We start from the raw sequence: 14,443 nt of genomic DNA, 5'->3' as shown, positions 1-14,443 counted from the left end.
CGTACGCGCGCGCACATATTCGCACGCACAGCTCATATGGAATAGAAATTTTCAATTTTTTCACATGGATCGGATGTCCGAAATGTCAAGGAATATTTATGCCAAGTTTCAAGTCGATCCGATTCAATATGACGTCATACGGGCCCGTCAAATTCAAAATTCCGCGCGTGCGTCAATGGGGATACACAGTGCAACTATGCCAAGAAACCGCCAATTTTAAATCGGATTTTACTCGTCAGGATGGACGGTGACCTCCCATTTTCTTGACATATTCTGAAAGCTGATGAGTTGTACATGTCATTTCATGGGCTGGCTATGCTGACAAAATGATTGAAAGATATCAAATTTCTTAATAAAGTAAAAAAAGTAAATTTTCAAAATGACGTCATCAAATTTCAAGTTTGCTCGAGCGTATCTCACTTATCCTTTGCCAATTTTCACCTAAATTTCAATATGTTGTAGCTTATGAAATGCTCTTTCATAAATGTAATTACACAATTTTGATTAGATGACGACATCACCTCGAAAAAATGGATTGAAGGTAACCTTGTCAAATTTGACCAGTTTACGTGTAATCTCTATGGGAGTGCAATTTTTAGGGAAATGAAAATTGACATGACTATCTTTATCGTGCACTAGCTCACTTATGCTTCGGTGAATTTCTCTAAGATTTTGATATGTTGTAGCTGAGACATAGGGCTATCGTAAGTGTGCCATTCATTTTTTCATACGTTGTCGGGATCACGTCAAAAAAATTGGTTGAAATTAAAGCTTATCTTCGATGTATTGTAATATTTCTTTCTTTTTACAACTTTATGTGCAATAACTCAAGAAAAACATACCCTATCACCACCATATTTTGCACATGTTTAGTTCATGTCACGAACATTATTTCATAAAATAACAACGACTTGATCAGACGCCATCTTGGGTATGTAAATTAGGGTCAAAGGTCATAAATGTATCATCCTGTATCTTGGTGAATACATGTCCTATCTTTCCCATATTTTGCACACGTAAAGACCATGTTACAAGAATCATTTCACTAAATAACCACTTTTTGCTCAGATGCCATCTTGTCTGTGCAAAGTGGGGTGAAAGGTCATATGTACTTTTTTCTGTATCTTCGTTATGACGTGTTATCTCTATGGGAGGGAATTTTTCTAGATGTTAATATTGACACGATTGTCTTTATCGAGCACTAGCTCACTTACCCTTCGGTGAATTTTTCTCAGATTTTAATATGTTGTAACTCAGACTTTGGGCTATCGTTACGTGCCCTTTGCTTTATTCATATGATGTCGGGATCATGTTAAAATACTTGGTTGAAATTAAAGCTTATCTTCGATGTGCTGAGATATTTCTATGTTTCTGCAACTTTCTTTGCATAACTCAAGAAAAACAGCCCCTATCACCCCCATATTTTGCACATGTTTAGTTCATGTCACGTAGATTATTTCATAAAATAACAACTACTTGATCGGACAACATCTTGGGTATGTAAATTAGGGTCAAAGGTCACAAATGTTTCATCCTGAATCTTGGTGAATACATGTCTTATCTTTCCCATATTTTGCACACGCAAAGATCATGTTACAAGAATCATTTCACAAAATAACCACTTTTTGCTCAGATGCCATCTAGGTTGTGCAAAGTGGGGTCAAAGGTCATATGTACTTGTTGCTGTATCTTCGTTATAGTGTATACAGAGTTGGTACCAAAGATGGCAGATACGACTCCCTTTTCTAAATGAGAATCCAAACATCACACGGCCAATGTCTCTGAACACAGAAGAAACCTGCATGGTCATGCCTATTGCGATCAGGACTTGAATCATTGAGTAAAAAAAAAAAAAATCGGATCACCTTAATTTGTCAGTGATGACAAATTACAATCTCTAGTTTATATTCTTTCTGGTCAGTTTATTCTGTCTTTATTTGTTACAAACTCAAAAAGCTGCATCACTGCATGTGATCCCTCGCATTTATCCCCAAGTTGAATTATCCTTCGGGTTTATGCCAGGTTCAAGTGTGTGCGTGTGTGTTACACACAAACACACTGCTATAGCTTCTGACCATTCGAGCATTGAGAATTAAGGGTTTCTGGGACGAACACTGTACTAGGGCTTTCTATAGCTCAGTCGGTAGAGCACCGGTCTAGCAATCCGGAGGTCTCGGGTTCGAATCCCGATGGAATCCCATTTTCTTTGCTCACTTTTCCACTAATAATTTATATTCTTTCTGGTCAGTTTATTTTAACTTCTTGTGTAATACATATTTTGTGTAGGTCCCTGTATTGCAGCATTTCATGTTGTCAATATGCAGGATTTAGAGAATACTTCATATAAAGTTTGCTGCACTCGATAATCAAGCACTTTGTTAGTAATCTCAGCAATTTATTCATACACAATGGTCACCATCTGCATCGTTGGCTGGACGTGTGAGCTGAACATGCATGCAGTCTTACACAGCAATGGCAGTGTACACACAATCAACTTTCAAGTTGCATTATCACATGCTACGTACAACCTGTAGGTGAGCTTTGTATCCAGTGATATATATCCTACATCATCATCATATAGATAATTATGATGTTTACATTGAGTCGAAACCCACTGCTACTATAATGGCTGTTTGTATATTATTGTAGCCTACTTGGTTTCCATGAAACTTTCAGCTCTTGGCATACTTAAAGGTGTTGATGATCATTATCTTTTGCTCATATCTAGTTCATAGTTTCCAGTAGGTACATGTATGAATGGAAATATGAAGTTCATCTGGATCTTTTTATTTCTGCCTAGATATGTCCATTATTTCTAAAGTTCCTGTCACATCACACACCAAATGTTTTCTGGCCTGTATATGCTTTAGATACATGTACACAGTCAAAATCTTTCATTCCAAGCTCTTAGCCTTAATTTTACAGGTGCCCCAGATTTTCTGTGATGTCAGAATCTCCAGAGAGCAATTATCATGGAATAGTATACAAATAGTGAATGGTCACGAGTGCAATGGTACGAGATTTCGCACGAGGTGAAAGATAGAGGCGCTCTATTCAACGAGGCGAAGCCGAGTTGAATAGTGCGCCTCATCTTTCACCGAGTGCGAAATCTCGTTCCATTGCACGAGTAAAGACCATACACTATTTGATTTATACAACGTCCAAGTAGATCTTTTTGGTCTAAGTAGGCCTAGAAGTCTATATATGTATGAAAAATATAGCCATACTTACATGTGGATCCACTGCGATTCTCTTTCTGGCTTGTGCAATCAGTGTAGTTCCCGTGATACAGGTCACAGCTATACTAGCGCTCATACACGTACACTAGCACTACGTAGGCCTACGTACGCGCATGCATGTACCGCACACGTACCTGCGCTAGCTGCATGCGATCCTCAATATGCAACACACAGTACACGCAGTACCGTACATTATTTCTCGAACCGTGGAATAGAACGAAAAAATCGAACCAAGTTGCACGCAAAAATAGAACCAAAATTGCACGGCGCGTTGAATATAGTGCTTATTTAATATCGCGTCACCAACAATCCTCCAATCAAATTACAAGGATCTACTTGGACGTTGTATAATATGTATAGTCTGTAATCTTACTTGACCTGGTTTTGCAATGAGAAATCTAGATTTATTTTGCCTACATTTCAATGCATGGGCTTCTTCCTATCTTCAAATTTTCATACATTGCAATTTCCACATCTAATAGAAATCAAAATAGCATTGAAAAAAATTAAAAGGGTTTTCTTCCCCCTCCCCCCCCCCCAAAAAAAAGGAGTGCAACAGAAGTAATGAATACAAGATGTTGTGTAACTTGTGCTATCAATTCAATGCAGTGAATGAAATGGTGTCTCAATAACAAGATGGCTAGGTTGTAGTATGAACATAACTTTTGCACATCTGAGTTGATATCTTGCATGTACCTCCTTGGCCTAAAGAGAAATGGAAAAAAAAAAAAGAAGCTATAAACACTTTCCGCCTGCAGAAGGGTTCATTTTTTTTAGCATATAGTGCAATGCATTTTACGCTAATCATGTTTCTGTGAGCAAGCGCAAATCTTGTTTTCCCCATACGTTTCTCAATTTTTGTGCAGCCGGTCATGATCAGAGCCATTTTTACGAAAGTTTGGCTTGATTCTGAGTATGATTTGTAGAAGTTGTCTGAATGTTTTGACCTTTTAAAAAAAAATGCCTTTGAGGAGACTGCACTTAGCTTGACCTACTATACTCTCATTTCTGCCTGGGAAGTATGTGATTGGTGCATAAATATGTCTGCATACTGCATTTATTGACACATTTACAGTCAATGCAAGTGCATGCATACATACATACGTACATACATAAATATGTACATACATACTCCTTCATCCATGTGTGCTAGGACCTGTACACATGAAACCGCAGTTAAAAGGAATGTGGCTTGCATTTAAGAAGGAGACATAACTTTAGATTCTCCAAATATTTGTCAGGAAATTTTTCACCCCCCCCCCCCCCAAAAAAAAAAAAAAAGATCAGAAACATGAGTTTATTGCCCCCTGTAAGTGTGGACAAAGTTTTGCAATACATGTATTCACTTTTGTTATTCAAGAGAGTTCTCCAAATGCAAAGTTTGGCTTTGAACTACATACAGATCTAAGACTCCCCATGTGATTAACTACATGTACCTTTAAGAGATGGCCTATCCTCGGTTAAGCAACCAGTCATCAAGCCAGGGCCTCGGGGGAGATGTCGTGTACCCCGCAGATATCATTCATCTCCATTTCTTTTTACGTTCTTACTAGCAGATAGGAGGCGCTGATCGTTCACAAGTCATCCATCCATTTATACATGCAGAGGAATGCACACTTCAGGCAGATCATTTAACAGCTCTGAGTGCTGTTACTACACTTCACTACCAATGCCTGAGGCCATACATGATAGCTGTGTAATGCTCCAGATATTAAGGATCCACATTGACATGTTATCCATCATTGTGAAAATCATAGCAACTTTACTCCAGGTATAAGAAATATTTGTCCCTCGCTGTAAAACACGATATTTTTGCAGCATGAAATTTTCGCGAATTGGAGCCAATGGCCTTTTTGGCGGCATAAATATTGGCGAGTTGCCTCTAGCATTCAATGCATATAGTGTAGACAAGAACTTTCGCATGCATTCTAATTTTGCGAATCTTGGCTCTCGTGAAATTCACAGAACTAAAATGCATGCAAACATTCCTCATTTTACAGTATACTCACAGACTAAGATATTTTGTTTAATCAGGTGGATAAAGATATGATTTTGGAAAAAAAAAATCTGCATGTATGAAAAGAATATAAGTTGATATGGTAGGCTACATCAAGAGCATCATGTAAAAGGCTCATTTGCATATGATATGTTAATTTTTTGTCTGGATCTAATCCCATGTAATCAACAGAACGTGCAAAGAAAAGATGGAGATACAGATGTATAGATGAAATGAGGTAGGACTGAAATACTTTTACTTTTAAAAAACAAAATGCAGAGTTGATATTCATTAGTATAATACATATTTAATGTTACCTGGTATACATAAATCATAAACACAACAGTACATTCACAAACTGACATCAGGGTGAAGTAAAAAAAAAAGAAAAAAAGACACTCAGCAGAACAGAATAATTTATACAATATACAACTGCATCCTCCTTGAATAGGCCCATTCATGTGCAAGAATTATCATTTTTTTTTAATCACATGCAAAAATTGATTCTATCTGCCACCATCCACACATGGTTCCCCCAAAAAAGCTCAGTTAGCTGCCAGGGAAGTACTTTAAATCTCTGAGATGCGAATACTTGAACAATGACTGGAACATGACCATGGGCATCCTCACCCTGGGCTTAGTACTGGAAAATGGATTTTGGGATTTTGAAAAAAAAAAATACATATTTTTTTGTTTATGTAGGTGAGGATCATTATTATGGAGGCTTAAAAGAAATTTCAAGATGGCCTAATACATCATTGCATGGAATGTTTCCGTTAACTTTGTGTGTGTGTGTTTGTGCACAAGTTTTATTGATTTTTAGTATCTTTTTTTTTTTCCAAAAATCAATTTTTTGAAAACCATTTTGGGGGTGCTGTGAAGAGGACCATAATGTCTACTTACTTAGTTTAAAGAACATAACATGATGGAAATGCTCATCTAGGCACTCCTGGAAAATCTCGGAGTTGAAGCATGGGGATTCCTGAAGTAATCAATTGCTGTATTCGCCATATATTCATTTTTATTATTTTTTTCCCAAATTTCATAAATCGGGTTCAGTTAACAAATTTTTAAAGCATGCAAAAATATTCACTCTGATCCCAACATGAATGCAATATATGATGCATGTATTCTCTGTTCATTGCTGTACTCCACGATTGTGGTGAATTTAACTGCTCTCAAAATTGTCAGGAAGTGTTGGTTCACAAAAAGTTGCACTTGCTAATATACAGCATATACAGTAGATGTTATGAGATCCGTAGTAGCAACATGTTTGCTTGGAGTAGTTTGACTACGCTTATAAAGGCTTGAAATAAAATGCATCTACAGAGTGCTTTATGGTTACAGTTTCAGGTGTGTGTACATAGCTTATCATGCAGTTTCATATTCATTGCTGTGCATATTTGCTTCTGAAACTGAGATTGTTCAGAAAGTTTCATTCAGTGAAACTTGACTGCTGAGTGGGGACATGTACAGGAGTATAGGTTGATTTGTGTGAGAGTAATAACCCACTCTGTTGTAAAATTTTTGCAGGCCCAAGCAGAGAGCATATATTCAAAACTTTTTTTATCAAGTGTTCTGTCATGACAAACATGTTCTAATTATAGTAATCATGTTTTGTATCATGCTTAACCCAGCTTCTTTCGAGTGTGATACTTTATACCACTATGGTGATTGACATACTGGTACATCAAATTTTACAACCATTGTAAAGTAAACATGCAAAATGGCAGGTGTACTTAGAATGTCTTTCTTGCATCCACTTGGTACTAACAGTGTTCTGCATTCTCCCCAAATTAGACTTGTCATTATCCATTTTTCAGCTTAAACATTATGTTCTGATTGGATGAATCATGCAATGAAACAAACTAAATTGCCAAAGTTGCACCTCCAAGGTACAGGGCACTTACCTGGCACGTTGCTACGTCAGTGATGATGAAGGTGGAGGTACCCATCGCCTCTGTAATGAGGCTGACACCTAGTCGTCTCAGGTATCGCGTAACTCAATAAATTGAGTGCCTCCCCGTGTCGATTGATCAGTGTCTATAGTGTTAGGGGATAGCAGGTGTAGACGTGTCCTGGATTAGCAAGCGATTGAATGATAAACAGTTTTATATGTCAGGCATCCAGATTTGGATAATGATTGTGGCAATCATGACTGGCTCTGACAAAACAGTATTCTGTCAAATTAGAGGTGCATGACCTCCTCCTTAGAATTTCTTATTTTAGCAGACCAATAATGCATTTTCAAGTCATACTGAAGTTATTTCTTCTCCAGTCAGGAAAATTTAGTGAAATTATAATTCCCACAAAATGTTAATTCATTTCTGATAAATTCAAATCACATTCTCACTAGGAAAGAGCCAAGCAAATACAATTGCATGTATGTGTGTGTTAACACTTGCAAAAGAGGGATCATGCCATGGATGTCCTTTAATATTTGACCAAGACTTATCTGCTGGTGCCATTTTTTTAGGTGATCCGAGTATCCTCTCGGATCACCTTCTGTTTTTGTACGGATTCTTTCTTCTTCTTCTTCTTTTTCTTCTTCTTTCTCCCCAAAAGTTGTGCATCGATTAGCTCAGAAAGTCCTCTTCCTATCAATTTCAAACTTATACCATATATGTATCGTGTCCCAAAGACGACAGCGCAAGTAAAATCATAGTGATCAGTCGACCGTGACGTCACTATGACGTCATTATATGAAAACACATTTTCATGCATATCTCATTAATAGAATGGAATTCTTCAATGAAATTTACGTGACATATATTTTGAGTCAAGCGGATTCTACTCATATTCTCGGAATTCATATTCATTTTAAAACGCGCGCGTACGCGCGCGTTGAAATATTTGTATGCTCAGATCGAGCTCAAATTTTTTTTGCACACGTTTCAGACCATTTAGAGCATTTTTTGAAAAATTGAAAAAATTTTACGGACGCGTACGCGCGCGCGCATATACGCACGCACAGCTCATATGCAATAGAAATTTCCCGTTTTTTCACACTTATCGCCTGCCTGAAATGTCAGGGAATATGTTTACCAAGTTTCAAGTCAATCCGACTCAATATGACGTCATACGGGCCCGTCAAAGTTGAAATTCCGCGCGCGCGTCAATGGCGATATACAGTGCAACAATGCCAAAAAACCGCCAATTTTAAATCCGATTTTACTCGTCAGGATGGACGGTGACCCCCTATTTTCTTTACATATTCTGAAAGCTGATGAGTTGTACATGTCATTTCATGGGTTGGCGATGCTGGAAAAATGATTAAAAGATATCAAATTTCTTAATAAAATAAAAAGAGCAAATTTTCAAAATGACGTCATCAAATTACAAGTTCACTCGAGCGTATCTCACTTATCCTTGGCCAATTTTCACCCAGATTTCAGTATGTTGCAGCTTACTAAATGCTCTTTCATTAATATAATAACAACATTTTGATTAGATGACGGCATCACCTCGTAATATTGGATTGAAAGTAATCTTATCAAATTTGACCAGTTTACGTGTTATCTTAATGGGAGTGCAGTTTTTCTGGAAATGAAAATTGACATGACTTTCTTTTTCGAGCACTAGCTCACCTATGCTTCGGTGAATTTCTCTAAGATTTTAATATGTTGTAGCTGAGACTTTGGGCTATCGTCGTTGTGCCCTTCATTTTTTCATACGGTATCGGGATCACGTCCAAAAACTTGGTTGAAATCAAAGCCTATCTTCGATATATTTTCATATTTCTTTCTTTTCCAACTTTCTTTGCAATAACTCAAGAAAAACATACTCTATCACCACCATATTTTGCACATGTTTAGTTCATGTCACGTACATTATTTCATAAAATAACAACTACTTCATCAGACGCCATCTTGGGTATGTAAATTAGGGTCAAAGGTCATAAATGTTTCATCCTGTATCTTGGTGAATACATGTTCTATCTTCCCCATATTTTGCACACGTAAAGACCGTGTTACAAGGATCATTTCACAAAATAACCACTTTTTCCTCAGATGCCATCTTGTCTGTGCAGATCGGGGTCAAAGGTCATAATATTATGTACTTCTTTCTTTATCTTCGTTATGACGTGTTATCTCTATGGGAGGGAATTTTTCTAGATGTGAAAATTGACATGATTGTCTTTATCGAGCACTAGCTCACTTACCCTTCGGTGAATTTCTCCCAGATTTTAATATGTTGTAGCTGAGACTTTGCGCTATCGTACGTGTCCCCTTTGTTTTTCCTATAATGTCGGGATCACGTCCAAAAAAGTGGTTGAAATCAAAGATTATCTTCGATGTATTTTCATATTTCTTTCTTTTTCCAATTTTCTTTGCAATAACTCAAGAAAAATAGCCCCTATCAACCCCATATTTTGCACATGTTTAGTTAATGTTACGTACATTATTTCATAAAATAACAACTACTTGATCAGACACCATCTTGGGTATGTAAATTAGGGTCAAAGGTCATAAATGTTTCATCCTGTATCTTGGTGAATACATGTCTTATCTTTCCCATATGTTGCACACGCAAAGACCATGTTACAAGAATCATTTCACAAAATAACCACTTTTTGCTCAGATGCCATCTTGGGGGTGCAAAGTGGGGTCAAAGGTCAAATATAATTCATTCTGCATCTTTGATAGTGTATACGGAATTCGGTACCCAAGATGGCAGGTCTGAGTCCCTTTTCAAAATGAAAATCCAAACATCACACGACCAATGTCCCTAATCTTAGGTGAAAACTCGAATCATTGATTTGAAAAAAAAAAATCGGATCACCTAATTTGTCAGTCTTGACAAATTCCGAGTCTAGTTTTTTATTGGTTTGTTGATTTATTCTTAATTGAACTTTTTATATATATATGCTCAATTTCGAGTTGTTTGTCCCCTCCTTTCCTCAGAATAACTGTTCCTCGAGAAATTTTCTTTTAAAGGACAAGACCACCTTCCTGGACATGTGGGCTGAGTGAATGCAGCAATATTTGTAGAATACATCAGTGAGAGTTTGAGGAAAATCCGACAATCCGTTCAAAAGTTATGAATTTTTTGAGATTCTTCTCAGTCACGACTGGATGAGAAGACTACTATATAGCTTGTGATGTCACATGGGTACAACGATATGAAGAAAGTATAAAGAAAATTCAACATATTTTCACTTTTCTCGCATAACAAATCACTCGACTTCTCTCAGAAGGTAAGGGGAAGTCAAAGAAATGTGCACTTTATTAAAAAAGAAAAGGTTTGTGAATTCTCTTTTTATTTCCCTTGTATCGTTCTATGCATGTGACATACACTGTAGTAGTCTTCTAATCCAGCAGTGACTGTGCAGATACTTTAAAGATTCATAACTTTTGAACGGATTGTTGGATTTTTTTCAAACTTTTACTGATGTGTTCTACTGACATTCACTCAATCCACATGTATATGATGGTGGACTAGTCCTTTAAGTTCTGTGTTACAGCTGTGACTATAAATCACATGTTTTTTATTCATAACAAGTAAATTGGTGCTACAGTTTTTAGAATTTCACCAGTAACTAGGAGTGAACACAAAGTTCTGTGTTTTCACAGTATTTCAGGTGTGTGCAAGGAATTGCATCTTTCTGTTGTGGTTCAACAGTTTCCTACCTCTACCATGTTGGGAATGAAAAATGAAATACTTGCAATATTTAGATCAGAGTTAGAAGTGTATCCCACTTTACTATTACTTGTTCATCATTTAGAATGATAAGATGCAATTATAGAAGTATTGAAGGTAACAAGGATAAAGTTGCTTTGTTACAACTCTACATTTATATGGTCTAACTGTAACAGTCACTTGATTGATCAGACCCTTAATATCTGGAGGCAGCAGGAAGATGAGTAAGCAGTCAATGAAATGGAAATACAGAGAACACTTTCATTTTCACTGCTAATACTGTTGCCAATTTTTAGCCAAAATTTGGTCCCTGCTATATGGTGATGCACAATGCAATGTTTAGACAAAATTTGATGGAATATTTGGCAGGCTTGTTGGAAAGATTATTGGCTTTACAAACCAGACACTTAAAAAGGTATGTTCTCTTCATCAATTATTGTATAAAAGAAGAGGTAGGTCCCCCTATAGTGGATTAGGCTGTCAGAGACTCCATCCCCAAACATCTCTTAAAGGGACTGTACAGCGCTGGTAAAGGTGAGGATTCAGCTTGTAAAATTTTAAGAGATATTTAGAAACCACTCTATGAAATGTTAAAGAGCATACAATTCAAAGGGAAATAAGAAGTTTATTTGATGAAACTTGGTTTTAATATGACTGAGATATCCAAAACAAGGTAAAACAAAGAGATACTAATAAAAGTCGTGTCCTGTCAATTTTATATGGATCACTTTTTTGGGTATCAGCCATTTTAAGACCAATTTTCATCGCATAAATGTTGAATCCTTCTAGGAATCACTTGCTCTTTCATATTTCATAAGTCATTTCTCATTATCTCACCAAAAAATGTTATAAACCTGGCGTTAGGTCTCGACCAAAATTATACGATCCCTTTAAACTGGAGATTCTCCTTCCTGGACCACAATTGCAAACTGGAGACTCTGATCATGTGTAGTGTCCTTTGCATGGTGCGGTGAGTTCCAGCTTTAGGGTCATAGACACTCTCTAGTTCTATCTTTGTAGAATTTTGAATATACATGAGAAAACTAAAGTAGGATTGAAGAAACCTGAATTTTCAGCGGGAGAAACTGCATCTTCAGAGGAGAGCTACAACAGCTATAGCGGGAGAAATCCAATCTCAAGCGGGAGAGTGCGAGATTTTGCGAAAATGACGTCAAAGCGAGAGAGTTGGAGTCTTTGGGTTCTAGACGCTGCAACAGGAAATCTGGCTGTGAAATCTACCACATGCCTACATCTTCAGAAAGACTGTTTTACTCTTGTAATGAGATCTTGGGTATACAGCTGAACAGACAGACAAGCCAAGAACATAATGCATCCAGCACTCTCTCGAGGGGCAGTGGTGTGCATAGGGTAATTGCCATTATTGGACGTTGATATCAGTGGAGCCCTGTGGGAGAGCAGTGCTGTAAGTAGCAGAAGAGGCTTGTACAGGGCTAGAGTTTTGGATTGATGCGTTATTATTGCACCTGTTAAGTGTTTGCATTATTAGAAAACAACAAAAAATGAAGATGTACCCTGCCTATATCTCCACATCAATACACATTATGAAATAAGAGCATTTGCCCCCAAGAAAGAGTTATTAGGTTTCTTCCTACAAAGCAGTACAGTATAGAATAGAGTGAAATTAAGACCCAACTGTGTAAGTTTTTCTAAAAATCAGACATAATGTTAAAAATTTCTAATTTTTCCATGTTTTCATGAAAAGATAATATTGGTCATATGTACATACAGTACATGTGAAATAGATATAATAGATGACGGCATTATTTACCTCACAAGTCCCTTATGACACAGGTTGCATACAAATCTTCATGATTAAGCACAATTTCTTTTCATGAAAGGAATCAAAACAGAAGCGGTTGTAATGCTTGCAGTAAACCACGTGTAAAGGAGTGATGATTAAACAATTGTAACATTTTTCGAAAAGAACATTCAATTGCTATATCCTTGACTAACAAAAGTTATAACACTATTCATGCAGGGGCAATAACATCCCAATACTTAATAGACTGATAATACTGTTTCACAAAATGTGTACAAAACTTTACAAATCTGTCACTTTTATAACTTTTGTCTAATTCTTTTAGTACATTGTAATTTAGGCTATTCTTGTAATTTGATGGTTCTTTTTATGAGACTATTGTTTGTAGTTGACTATGTCACACTCAAAGACAATGATACTTTAATATTCTGATGGCTCAAATTTTTCAAAGTGCAAACATTGATAAATTTGACTTTATATGTGTAGTCGGCACTGCCTAGTAAGGAAATAGCTGTGTTGCATGGCAAGTATTTTGCTCTCATAGAAATCTATTTGTGTTTATGTACACGTATGTTTATGAAAATAAATGTGCTCAGGGATACCAAAATAATAATTTTAATTGAATTTATGCAAGGAATCAATGTGACTGGTTTTTTTTTATGGGTTTGTAGTGACTTGATAGCTGGGTTGTATTGCATGAATGGTGATATCAAACAAAAGTAAAAAAAGAAATCAAACATAAGTCTCTGAAAATTTGATTCTGATTGGCTGATATCTGACTTATAATGTCTAACAGCATCCTTTTATGCAAAAGGGCCTTGGAAACATTTTAGGAGGAGGATGAAAACAATGTAATGTACCAGTAAATGTTACATTACTCATATTTTATGGACAAAATGAAATAAAGTTTGATGTGAGGAAAGTCATGGTCACAATACATAGCTGATTTATCGAATACCATGTTACATGACTTTTAAACATTTTAATGGATGAAAATCTCATTCTTTTCTTTGTTTTCCAATGTGCAATAAAGTGCAGTGACAGTGACATAAACTTTTAATAGCATGCCTTGTAGGTTTATGGCGGAATGGGATTTCCATATTCTTTTAAAAGAGGAGAGGTGAATCATAATCGTAATGTGTAATATCGGTGTGTTCAATTCTCTCATTTTTGGAATATTATTCGTGCTGGAAACTTTACGTCTTAACAGTGGAGAAACTTCTTTGTAATCTGTTCTCTTTCTATCTCTTATCTATTTCTACTAATATGAAATTAAAGAAATGCATCCAACAATAAAAAAAAGTGAGAAATACAGCCTGAAAAGAAATATTAACTCATAAATACTCATGAATATTTAATAAAATAACAGAAACAAAAATTTGTCATCCAAGAAGTCGCATATAAAATGAGCAACCACAAGTGATTTTTTTTTTGTTTATATCAAGAGATTTATTCAAGAATATTGTGGCGTAATCCACATTGTATTAATAAAAAAAAATGTGCATCAGATTATGCAGTATTACTTATGTAAATATGAAGTACAGCTATACTCTCTAAAAAAATAATGAGTGAAAATGTTTACTCTTGAAGGAGTGAATAACAGAAAAGAGTGAGTTTAGAGTGAAATTGGAGTGAATTTTGAGTGAAAATGTTTACTTTCACTAATTTTGGAGTGACCTCAGAAATCACTTCAAAATCATCGAGTGATCCCTGAGGTCACTCCAAAATTAGTGAAAATGATCATTTCCTTCCATGTTGTTGTTGCTGTGTCAAAGGTATGTAGTTTTG

This window comes from Diadema setosum, chromosome 1, assembly GCF_964275005.1.
Source record: "Diadema setosum chromosome 1, eeDiaSeto1, whole genome shotgun sequence".
NCBI lineage: Eukaryota > Metazoa > Echinodermata > Echinoidea > Diadematoida > Diadematidae > Diadema > Diadema setosum.
This window is presented reverse-complemented; position numbering follows the sequence as displayed.